Source organism: Phyllostomus hastatus, unplaced genomic scaffold, assembly GCF_019186645.2.
Source record: "Phyllostomus hastatus isolate PE091 unplaced genomic scaffold, TTU_PhHast_1.1 phas_scaffold_12, whole genome shotgun sequence".
Classification (NCBI taxonomy): Eukaryota; Metazoa; Chordata; class Mammalia; order Chiroptera; family Phyllostomidae; genus Phyllostomus; species Phyllostomus hastatus.
The window spans coordinates 20,338,829-20,349,181 of record NW_025334007.1 but is presented as its reverse complement, the minus strand read 5'-3'; the positions used below and the strand labels follow the sequence as shown (position 1 = coordinate 20,349,181).

The following is a 10,353-nucleotide window of genomic DNA, read 5'->3' as shown; positions in this document are numbered from 1 at the left end:
CCGCGCACGCACGCTCCGGGCCGCGCCCGGCGCCCCCAGACGCACTGCACTTGCACAGCCCAGGGGCGCCTCGCGCTCGCGCCCGCAGCCGGCCCCGCGCATGCGCGCTCCGAGGCACCCGGGGCGCCCCACCTTCCCACCACCGCGCGCACGCGCATCCTGGGCCTCAGGCCACGCCCCCCGAAGTGGGCCGTGCGCGCGCCCCTGGGCCTCTCCGGGCGCGTGCCTTTGGCGCTCCTCACGCGCGCTCCGAGAATCGCCGGCCTGTCCCGCGCACACGCTCCGTGGCTTTTCACGTGTGAGCCGTGGCCGGGACAAGTCTCTCGTGCCCCCCCCCGCACCCCTGATCCTTTTCCACCCGCACCCGGGCCGGGGTGCTCCCTCCAGGGGCCGCGCGGAGCCGGCTTCCCAGTGTCGGGGCCGCGTGCGCGGCTTGTGCCATTTAGAAAGGGCGTGCCGTGCGGAAGGAGGGAAAGCCTGCGGGGACTGGACGCGCGTGTCGGGGGGAGACGTGCAGAGAGGCTCGGGCTGGCGTCGCTGCGAGCAGCCGCAGGGCACTCGGTCTCGGCAGCCCCCCCCGTGCGCGGCGGGGCCCGGGCGCATGCGCGGGGCACGCGGTTCTGCAGACCCGGCGGCGGCACCTCCAGCGCGCCGCTGGAGCCTCCTAGCTCGCGCACTGGCCCCAGGCAAACCCCCAGGGCCAGAATCGGATAGGAAAGACACGTAATAAGGTTTTTAAAAAATGCCTTGTCGTCTTTGCCTTCCTTCTGAGCTATCAGTCTTTGCTTGCTCTGAGTTTTCTTCCTTTTCCAACCTTGGCGAATGCAACTTTGGTGGCCTCACCGAGAGCTACGGGGGGGGGGGGGGCCCTTGGGCCTCTGCGGGCGCGCGCCAAACATTTTCACCCCTCTCTCAGGGATGCATTTTTGTCCGAGTTTCTGTTGATGTTCTGTGGTGGTGTTGCCCGTGCACGCTTAAGCATCAGGATAGGACCTTCCAAGAAGCAGAGGTGAGAACGTTCCAGAGACTTTAAAGTGTGAGTGTGTGTTGGTGGTGACCTGCCCCACCTATGTGCACTGGATTCACCAAGTTCCTCAAGGATACAGGGCAATGGGACCTTGGCGCCTCAGTTTCCTCGTGTGTGAAATGGGACGTTAGATGAGAGGAGGCAGGCGGGCCAAGCTCCGCACTACCAACCGTGTGTACGTACCTTCAGTTAAGTTATATCTTTGTACAGAGCGCGCTGTTGTTGTCAAGAGAGTGTCCCCCACTTGCTCCAAACGTGATTCTCCACTGAGGGTGGGGAACCCCGGGAGAGGAAAGGGAGCCATCGGTTGGGGGGGGGGGTGTGCTGCAGAACGCCCTCGGTGGTTCCCCGAAAGGGTCATGAAATGGGTGTGGGGGGGGCGTTAAACAAGAGCTGTGTCCAGCCCCCCAGTCCTGCAGGCCAGATGTCCTGCAACAACGGGCCAGCCCTGTGCATTTCCTGTGAGGCCTCTTTCTTGGGCTCGTACTCGGCCTTCCGGTCCCAGCCCCCCCTCCCCCGCCCCATGATCTCTCTATGGTCCTTTTCCTGTGTGTCCATTTCCGTGCCCAAATTTACCCTTTGGAGAAGGACAGCGGGCGTAACAGGCCACCACCCACCCTGAGGGGCACATTGCCGGTTGATTACCTTCCTGAAAACTGGATCTCCCAATAAGGCCACCTTCCGAAGTCCCGGGCAGTTGGAACTCAACGTGCGTCTTAGGGGGACAGGATCCCCTCGGTGACAGATGCGTTCCCACTGGTGCGGGCGAAGCGCCCGCGGTGTGCCGGCGCGCACCTGCCGGAGGGGTCCCTTAGAACTCTGCAGCTCAGCTTCTGTCCGTTGTCTGCACAGCCGCGGATCCGCACACCAGAGAGCCGTTCTTCTTCAGAGAGCCCGGTGTCACGACGTTGCGTTTCTGTTGGGTCCCTGAGATGAAAGGAGTGTTCTGGAGAGGGATGCGCGCCCAGGACTGAGAATTGGACACCGGGCAACAACCCCGTGCGAGAGTGGGTGCACAGGTGGCACCGGGAAGGAGGTTGGGAGTGGCCCGGGTTGGGACGCCTCCTAGACGTGGGGTGAGACGCTGAGCAGACTCAGGGTTTCGGGTGAGGAAGGTGGCGGGCGTGCCGGGGCAGAGATCCCGGATGAGGTTCCCCCTCGCCCTGTGCTAGCCCCTGTAGCTCTGGCTGTTGTTGTACGACAGTCCATTTTGTTTGCTAACGGGAACCAAAGTGCTGGAGGGGAGTTCCCCTCCCTCCCTCCCTCCCTCCCTCCCTCCCTTCCTTCCCCCGGGTGGAACCACAGAGACCTCAGGGCCCCTGGGGAAGACATGCAGTGGGAAGCTGGGTGCCTCTCCCCGCCCACCAGTGATGTGGACACGCGGCTGGCTCCCCTGTGTAAGCCCCTCTCCACACCCTCCAGGAGTGTCCCCCGCGTGGCTGCGGGACCCCCTCCCCTCCCCCAGCTCCGAGTCCCCAGAGGCCTCTCTGCCCCAGGCCAGCCTGCGAAGCTGTGACACCCTGCTCTTCTCTAGGGGGTTCTAAGCAGCCGCCGCCGAGACGCTTTTTAGCGTTCCATCGCTCCGACAGCGGTGGGCAGCATCTGCGAAGATCCGGACGGATTTCCTCCCACAAATCGCAAATCCTTTTGACTTTTTTATTTATTTCCTTGCTCACGTCCGTTTTTAGAATCCTCACCCGAGGATGGGCGTTCATTTGTTTTAGAGAGAGAGGGAGGAAAAGCGAGGGCGAGGGAGTAACATCGACACATTGCCTGCCGCACATGCCCCCCCCGACCGGGGGTCAAACCCTCGACCTGTGTGTATGTGCCTTTGACCTGGAAGCAAACCCACAACCTTTTTGTGTACGGGATGATGCTCCAAGCCACGGAGCCCTCCAGCCAGGAGGGCTGTCCCAGCTTGTTTTTGCAAAACCGTTTCCCCCCCGAGGGCCACTGCTGACTTTCCTTGACAAATGGGATGCCACGGGGAAGATCCGGCCAGCTGACAGGAGGTGGTCTGCAAAGCTCACCAAGCAGTGGCGGGGCCGCTAAAAACACGCTCATTTCTCACCAACGTGTACACGTCAACATGACACTTACTGTAAAACAAGAAAGGATAGATACAGACATATGGCAGTAGAGATTCGAGAGAGGACCTCTCTCTATAGCCCGGAATTGTCTCCTGGACAACAGGCCCCTTGTAATACAGGCTTCCCCGCCAAGCGAGTGTTCTAGGAACACTCCATCTGTATCTGTGCGCCAGCTGGCGTTGTTGTGAGAGGCTGTGTTTGGCTGCAATGACTTCTGTTTTTTTTAAGAGTTTCACGGTGTTTACCCATTGCATGATGGGGGTTTACGAGCGCACCTGCCCACCCCGCACTGAGTGTGCAGCAGGGTTTGACCCAAAACGGCGTGACCCCCAAGCCTCACCCTCCCTGGTCACCTGCTCTTCCCTCGAGCCACTTTTTTGTGTCTCTGGATGAAAAAAAAAAAAAGTCTCCCAAGGGAAACGTTTTGCCGACACGGAAAAGGTCAAACAAACAAGCAAACAAACAAACAAAAAAAAAAACCCCGCAGAAGCACTAAAAGGCATCAGAACGGACAACTTCAAAACCGGTTTTGAGCTGTGCAAAAAAACATCTCCATAGCTGTATCGCCCCAGACGGAGAGCCCTTTGTAGGCGACTGAAGTTTAAACAGGGCAGAATAAAAACACAAGTTTTTACAAATACATCCCGGGAGGGTTTTTTTTTGGGGGGGGGAGAGGGGAAGGCAGGGCCCCAGCCTGTATATGCCAGTGCGTGTACAGTCTCCGCGTCTCTGGACTTTCCCATTGTTTGCCGTCTGGGTGTTTCCGGCTGCCCGCGTTTGCAGTACATGTTGCGTTTGGCACGGAGCCGCGGCCGCGGTTCTGGTTGGGAGGTTGTGATTGGAAGCGGGCCCGGCTCTGCCGTGCGCCCCGGGCGGCCCTCGCCTCCTTCCCTTTCCCCGCCTTCTCCGCCTGTCTCCCGCCCCGCCCTGCCCTCTCTCTCTCTCTCTCTCTCTCCCTTTCCTCACTCCCTCTGCTGTCTGGGGTCTGGCCCAACCCTCGCGGGCGGCGTAGCTGCCTCCCTGCAGCACCTGTCAGGCGTGGGCATGTTCCCGGCGGAGGTCCCCGAGGGTCTGTTCTCCCCGAGTCCCAAGCGGGGCTGCCCAGGGCCCTGCGTGCATGCGTGCGCGCCCTCCAGCCTCCCGAGCGTCCGCGCCCGGCCTCGCCGGGCCGAGGGCTGGGTTGGACTTGTAGGACCCACGGGGCGGAAATCCCTCGCCCGGCGGACAGGCGTGCATGCCAGGCGGAGTCCCCCACGGGCTGCACGGGGCTCCGGGCGCCGAGAGGCCGGCTGGGAGAGCCGCGGGTGGTTCGCGGTTAGAGCTGGCGGCGTTTTGTTTCGGGACAGCTGGAGAAGAGCGACCCCTTGCCCTCCCGGGACGAGCGAGGACCGCTCCCTCCTTCATAAACAACCACCGTTTCACGATCCCCCGGACCTTGACGCAATGATTGTGGTGGTAATTATTCTCGGGAGGCTGCGAGGGAGCAGCGCATTGCCCCAGGCCACGCACCTGGCAGGGAGCGGGAGGGGCAGGCCTGGGCGGGCGGGAGCGCACAGCCTGTTTTCCCGTTTTCCTCCGCGTTTTCGGTAATGAATGTGAACATCCAGTACATTCCTGATTGTACCCAAAGGGGAGGAGGGGAGGTATTTTCTGGAGAGCATCAGAAGAAAAAAGAAAAGCTAGTAAAAAATCAACGAGAACACACACATTTTTTTTCTTCTGCAGTCTGCATGTACATAAGGCCGCGCGGCCAGAAGGGCAGCAAGCTCACTACCTGCCTTAGGCAAGGGGCAGGTGGGAGTGGCCGGGTGGCTGCCCCCTCTTCCTCCCCGGGAATAACCTAAACCAGGAAAGCGTGGTGGCCCTGTCCCTTGGTAATAGCCCACAAGCAAGGTGTCCACCAGCCACGTGTCCACAGTGAAAACCAGCTATTCCGTGGTCCCCAGTGCTCTGCTTGTTTTTACTTCTAACACGGCGTTTCCCAAGCACGCCACCCACGCCTGGTGCAGCGAAAGGAAGATGGGTTAACTTCCCGCCGGGTGAGTCCTGCCCACCGTGGTTTCCGACGCGGCGGCTGGGGTCCCCTGGGAGTCAGATTCTGCGTCCCCCACCCGCTAGGGCCGGGGACCAGGGTGGGGCGTGAGCCAGGCCCCGGGGTGCCGATGCATGGGGAGCGGAGCATAGCAAACGCCCCCACAGCACACTGCACAGAAGGAGAGTGAGAGGGACCGGAGGTGGTGAGGGTTAGGGGGAACCGGACGTGCGTATCTAAACGCATGAGTATTTTGTACACGCGCTGGGTGTGTGAAACAGTTGGCTGTGTCGTTTGAAGACACTTGAGGACACGTCTTTATGGAACATTTGGTGCATCTAGCACAGACCCACGTGAAGGGGGTGTGTGCAAGAAACGGCACGTGTTGCGTGGTTTGGAGAAACTTAAGGGGAGCCCCTGGCTGGTGTGGCTCGGTGGATTGAGCACTGACCTGCAGACTCAAGGGTCGTGGGTTCAATTCCCAGTCAGGGCACACGCCTGGGTTGCGGGCCAGGTGCCCAGTTAGGGGCGCCCGAGAGGCAACTACTCATTGATGTCTCTGTCCCTCTCTTTCTTCCTCCCTTCCCTTCTCTCTAAAAGTAAAGAAAAGAAAAGAAAAGAAACTTAATGGGAGAGATCATTGTACACCATTTAAACCCATTTCATTGAAATGTAGAGCCCTGGCTGACGTAGCTCAGTGGATTGAGCGCGGGCTGCGAACCAAAGCATCACAGGTTCTATTCCCAGTCAAGGCACATGCCTGGGTTGCAGGCCACAGCCCCCAGCAACCACACATGGATGTTTCTCTCTCTCTCTCTCTCTCTTTCTCCCTCCCTTCCCTCTCTAAAAAATAAATAAATAAAATCTTAAAAAGAAAAGAAATGTAGAAACATATCATATATGGAAACAGATGTCTGTGGCTATAAGAAACTTACGAGGACAGCTCATTTTACATGAAGTCAACATATTTAATTTAATTTAATTTAATGTCTTTAAACACACATGTCAATAGATGTGTGTGTGGCTTTAAGAAGCTTAAGGTGAAAGGTCTTCATATACAATGTATAAAGCCTTCATCCAACAGCCCTTAGCTTGAGGGCCCCCCCACCAGGGGACACCGCAGATGGTCAGCGCACTGGGTGCTGGGCACTGTGTGGTCCTCCCCCCCAACCCCGAGCTGAGACAGGACATGGGTCCTCTGGCCAGGAGCTTTCTGAGGCCTCAGCATCCTGGGCCCGCCGCCCCTGGTTGGGGTGCTCTGCTCTCTTCAGCCCGATGGACAGCCTTCCGCGTGCAACACTCCTCAGGGAGGCCGAGGTCAGACTCCGCCTCCCCAGGGACACGGCGGGTGGCCGGCCGGCACCCAAGTCCTCTGGACAAGGCTGGGCGGGCCTGGGACCGCCGCCGAGGGGGCTCTGCCGGCCTGGGCTGCACCCCTGAATCACCCCCACACAGACACACCCCACCGATGGCCTCGGGGACCCATGGGCAGCGACGGAGGGGACCGGCTTGCAGCCGTTGGCCTTTTGCTCAGCAAGACCTCCTTGAGGAGGAGGAGGAGGAAGGTGGGGAGGGGCTGACATGGGGGAGGCGCTCAGATGGAGCAGAGCCATTCATTACCCCTGTCTGGGGAGGAGCTGATGGGGTGGAATCGGGGGAGGGGGCGGCTCTCAGGAACAGGTGAGGGTGCCCTTCAGACGGACATGGGCCTCTGCTGGAGGGAGGGCCTGCCTCAGCAGAGCTCGCTGCTGCTGCTGCTGCTGCTGCGGCTTCGTGCTCATGCATGGCCGGGGCAGGGGCAGGAAAAAGCCAGAGGCTGCCCCCTCCGCATGCGCCTCCTTCCAGGCCCACCAGAAGCGCAGCTCGGCTCCGCTGGGGGGTGGGGTGGGGGTGGGTGGGGGCAGCCCCCGCCTGAAATGCACGGAGCTTTAGCACCCCTCTCCGCCCGCATGCATAGGCTTTGGAGCAGGCCCAGAGCAGGGTGTCCCGCGGGCGCTGGGACCTGGCTGGGACCAGCTGCTGTCTCAAGGCCCCGGGAGCACCAATGCTGTCTTTCTTTCGGTGCCACCAGGCTCGTCCCCCTGCCCGAGTGCTGCAGCACCTTCTCAGACTGCGCCGCGCCGTCACCCCGGGGCCACCCCTCACGTGCCAGCTATGCTGGCAGAGGCGGGATGTGTTAGTCACCCGAGCGCCTCCCCAGGGCCCGAGGCGCTGCACACGCAACCAGGACAGAGAGGCCGTGTTTTATTTATAGACGTGCATTCGTGGAAACCGCGATGCCGCGTTAGGGTTTTTGGGGTTTTTTTTCCCCCCTTTTTCTTTTTCCCTTCCTCCCCCTACACAGAGCAGTCCGGGAGACCCCCCCCAGGAGGCCGTGGAAGCTGCCTCCCCGGGACTGTGGCCTCCGCGGGGTGTGGGAGCGGAGTCCCCGCTGATTTCGTCACCCGGCGCCCAGCGCGGGATGCCTGCCTGCCTGCCTGCCGGCCTGCCGCCCACCCGGGTGCCCGGCGGCCTTGCTCACGGCACAGCGAATTCCTGGGGGGCTCCGTGTGCCGGGGAGGTGGGCGGACTCACACCCCACGCTTTCTGGGCGGGCGGAGCGATCAAAACATGACCCCAGCTCCTACCACCCCCTGGGACCTGTGCGACAGCCACGTGGGTGGCCTCCCCTGACCCCCCCACTCTCCACAAACGCCTGTTCTGGCTGCCTGCTCTGCACACACACGTCCCCAGCGATCTCGCCTCCCTTCCCCCGCCCCCACCTTTCCGCATCAGGGTTCCGGCAGGGCAGATCCAGATTGCAGTGCAGTCCCGAAAGCGTCACCCCCTGATTTATATCCAAAACACGTGGGGCGGGAGGGACGCGCCGACAGGCAGACACGAACCCCGGAATAACTTTTTTATGATAGATTCGCCCGTGACCCAGCGGTGACCCGACAGCGGGCCATGGTCCATATAACTGCCCGGGCCGCCGGGCGGCTGTTCACACCCCAGCACGTCGGGCTGGGGTGCTGCTGCTGCTGCTGCTTGTCCGAGAGCTGGCCAGGTCCCTGCAGGGAGGCGTCGCCACGTCCCAGGTCCCCCCCGGGAATCCCAGGTCCCCAGGAATCTGAGCCGCCCCCCCCCCCCCGCCCCGCCGGAGCCCGCTCCTGCTCTGAAAGCCTCATCGGAAGTGGTGAGTTGGATGATTTCTGTTTGTTCTCTGCTGCTGCTGCTGCTGCTGAGATGGTGAGATAGGCAGAGACGGAGGATCCTGGGAATCGTGACTCGGGGGCATCTGGCTGGGAAGCAGGCTCCAGGCGTGCGTGTGTGGTCCTCTGCGGAGAGGACCGTGCGTGCGCAGGGTGGGTTCATGGCAGAAAATGAAAGAGCGGAGTCTACCCTGGCTGGCGTAGCTCAGTGGATGGAGCTCGGGCTGCGAACCAAAGCGTCGCAGGTTCGATTCCCAGTCAGGGCACATGCCTGGGTTGCAGGCCACGGCCCCCAGCAACCACACATTGATGTTTCTCTCTCTCTCTCTTTCTCCCTCCCTTCCCTCTCTAAAAATAAATAAATTTTTTTAAAAATCTTAAAAAAAAAAGAAAGAGCGAAGTCTTGGCTATGGTGCCTAGAGTTTTAAACTCTCTTCTGGGGGACGAATGAGAGTTTGTATATTCTGTTTTTAAATTTGTATCTGATTTTAGAGGGTGAGAGACAGGGAGAGAGAGACATTCGTGTTCCACTTATTGATACATCCATTGGTTGATTCTTGTCCGTGCCCTGCCCGGGGATCGAACCCCTGACCTTGGCGTATCAGGTAGAAACTCTAAACAAGCGAGCTACCAGCTAGTGCAAAAGTTGCTACATTGTTCCCTGCAGTAGTCTATGGTTTAAAAAAAAAGTGTTTAAACCCAGCTGCAACAATGTGTCCTATGTCTTTATTTGTTCATTGGCCCGGAAACTGTGTCTTTAAGGACAAAAAAAAAAAAAAGTAAGAGGCGAATACTCTTTTCTCTGCTTGTCTGTGGATGGAAGTGGTAGTTTGCAAACGCAAGCTTGGCATCACGTGAGAACCCGAAGACCAGACCCGGGAGACGAAAGGAGACAATAAAAGGAGGGTTTTGCTTGAGCTACAGCTTGCTCCGAAGAGAAATGGAGTTCATTAAACTTAGGAATCACACTCAGGACCACTGCTTCTGAGCTGGAGACAAGGAATATCAATGAGATATGTGTGGCACCCGACACATGCCGCGGAAGATGGGTTCTCCTCACACCTTACTCTCCGTTGCTTTTCTAAAAAGGAAATTTGAGGCCCTGGCTGGTGGGGCTCAGTGGATGGAGTGCTGGCGCGTGAACCAAAGCGTTGCAGGTTCGATTCCCAGTCAGGGCACGTGCCTGGGTTGCGGGCCCGGTCCCCAGTAGGGGGCGCAGGAGAGGCAACTGCCCATGGATGCTTTTCGTGCCCTCTCTTTCTCCCTTCCTTTTCAAACTTTGTCATGAGAAAATTTGGCATGGGCATCCTGAAAAACGGAAACGGAACACGGTGTTCTCTCTAATTCAGAAACGTGTACGTAGACACTGCACGCACGGACACCACGGGGTCCCGTGTTTCCGAACAGGCTGTGTTGCTTTGGTTTTACGTGAGTGTGTATTCATTCCTCCTGGGTCTGACGTGGTGTTCAGCGACACGGGCCGTTTTTTTATATATTAAAGGGGCCGAGTCAACCAGAAGCGAGTATGTGCTTCAGAAACCGACCGCTCTGTTCTGGAAATTTCTGTCCCTTGCAGAGGGGAGCCCTCGGAGACCGTGCACGCCAGAGCATATCACCCAGGGTGTGGCTCTTTCTTGCTTCCCAAGGAACAGCCGTGGCCGTGGTGAGGTGGCCCCTTCCCACCGTCAGGAGGGAATGACGCTCATGTGCACACAGGGGCCTAGTGCCTGGTGGCCTTTCGTCTCCTTCTTCCCGTCCCCGTGGGTTTTGTCCTGCGTGCTGACCTCCCGGGTGGGAGGACCGGGACGGGAACCAGAACCGCCTTCCAAAAGGTGCTGCTCCTAGAAGCGGCGAAGCTGTTTGACGGAGAGATGAGCCCCGTGGTGTATGGTCTTGGCCTTGACAAACAGCTGACAGGTTAGGTCCCTGAACCAGTGTCTGCAGGACATGCACACGCACCGACGGACAGATTGCCCAGTCTTCCTGCATGCTGAGCGGAGAGCATAGCAACTG

At 59.4% G+C, this 10,353-nt stretch overlaps 1 long non-coding RNA gene across 1 annotated transcript; it reads left to right on the top strand.

The window, feature by feature from the left end:
- The first annotated feature begins 1,695 nt into the window (after positions 1-1,695).
- Positions 1,696-3,757, top strand: LOC123829996. Its single transcript, XR_006787677.1, has 2 exons — positions 1,696-2,034; positions 2,562-3,757. It is a non-coding gene; the product is annotated as an uncharacterized LOC123829996 (long non-coding RNA).
- The last annotated feature ends 6,596 nt before the right edge of the window (positions 3,758-10,353 follow it).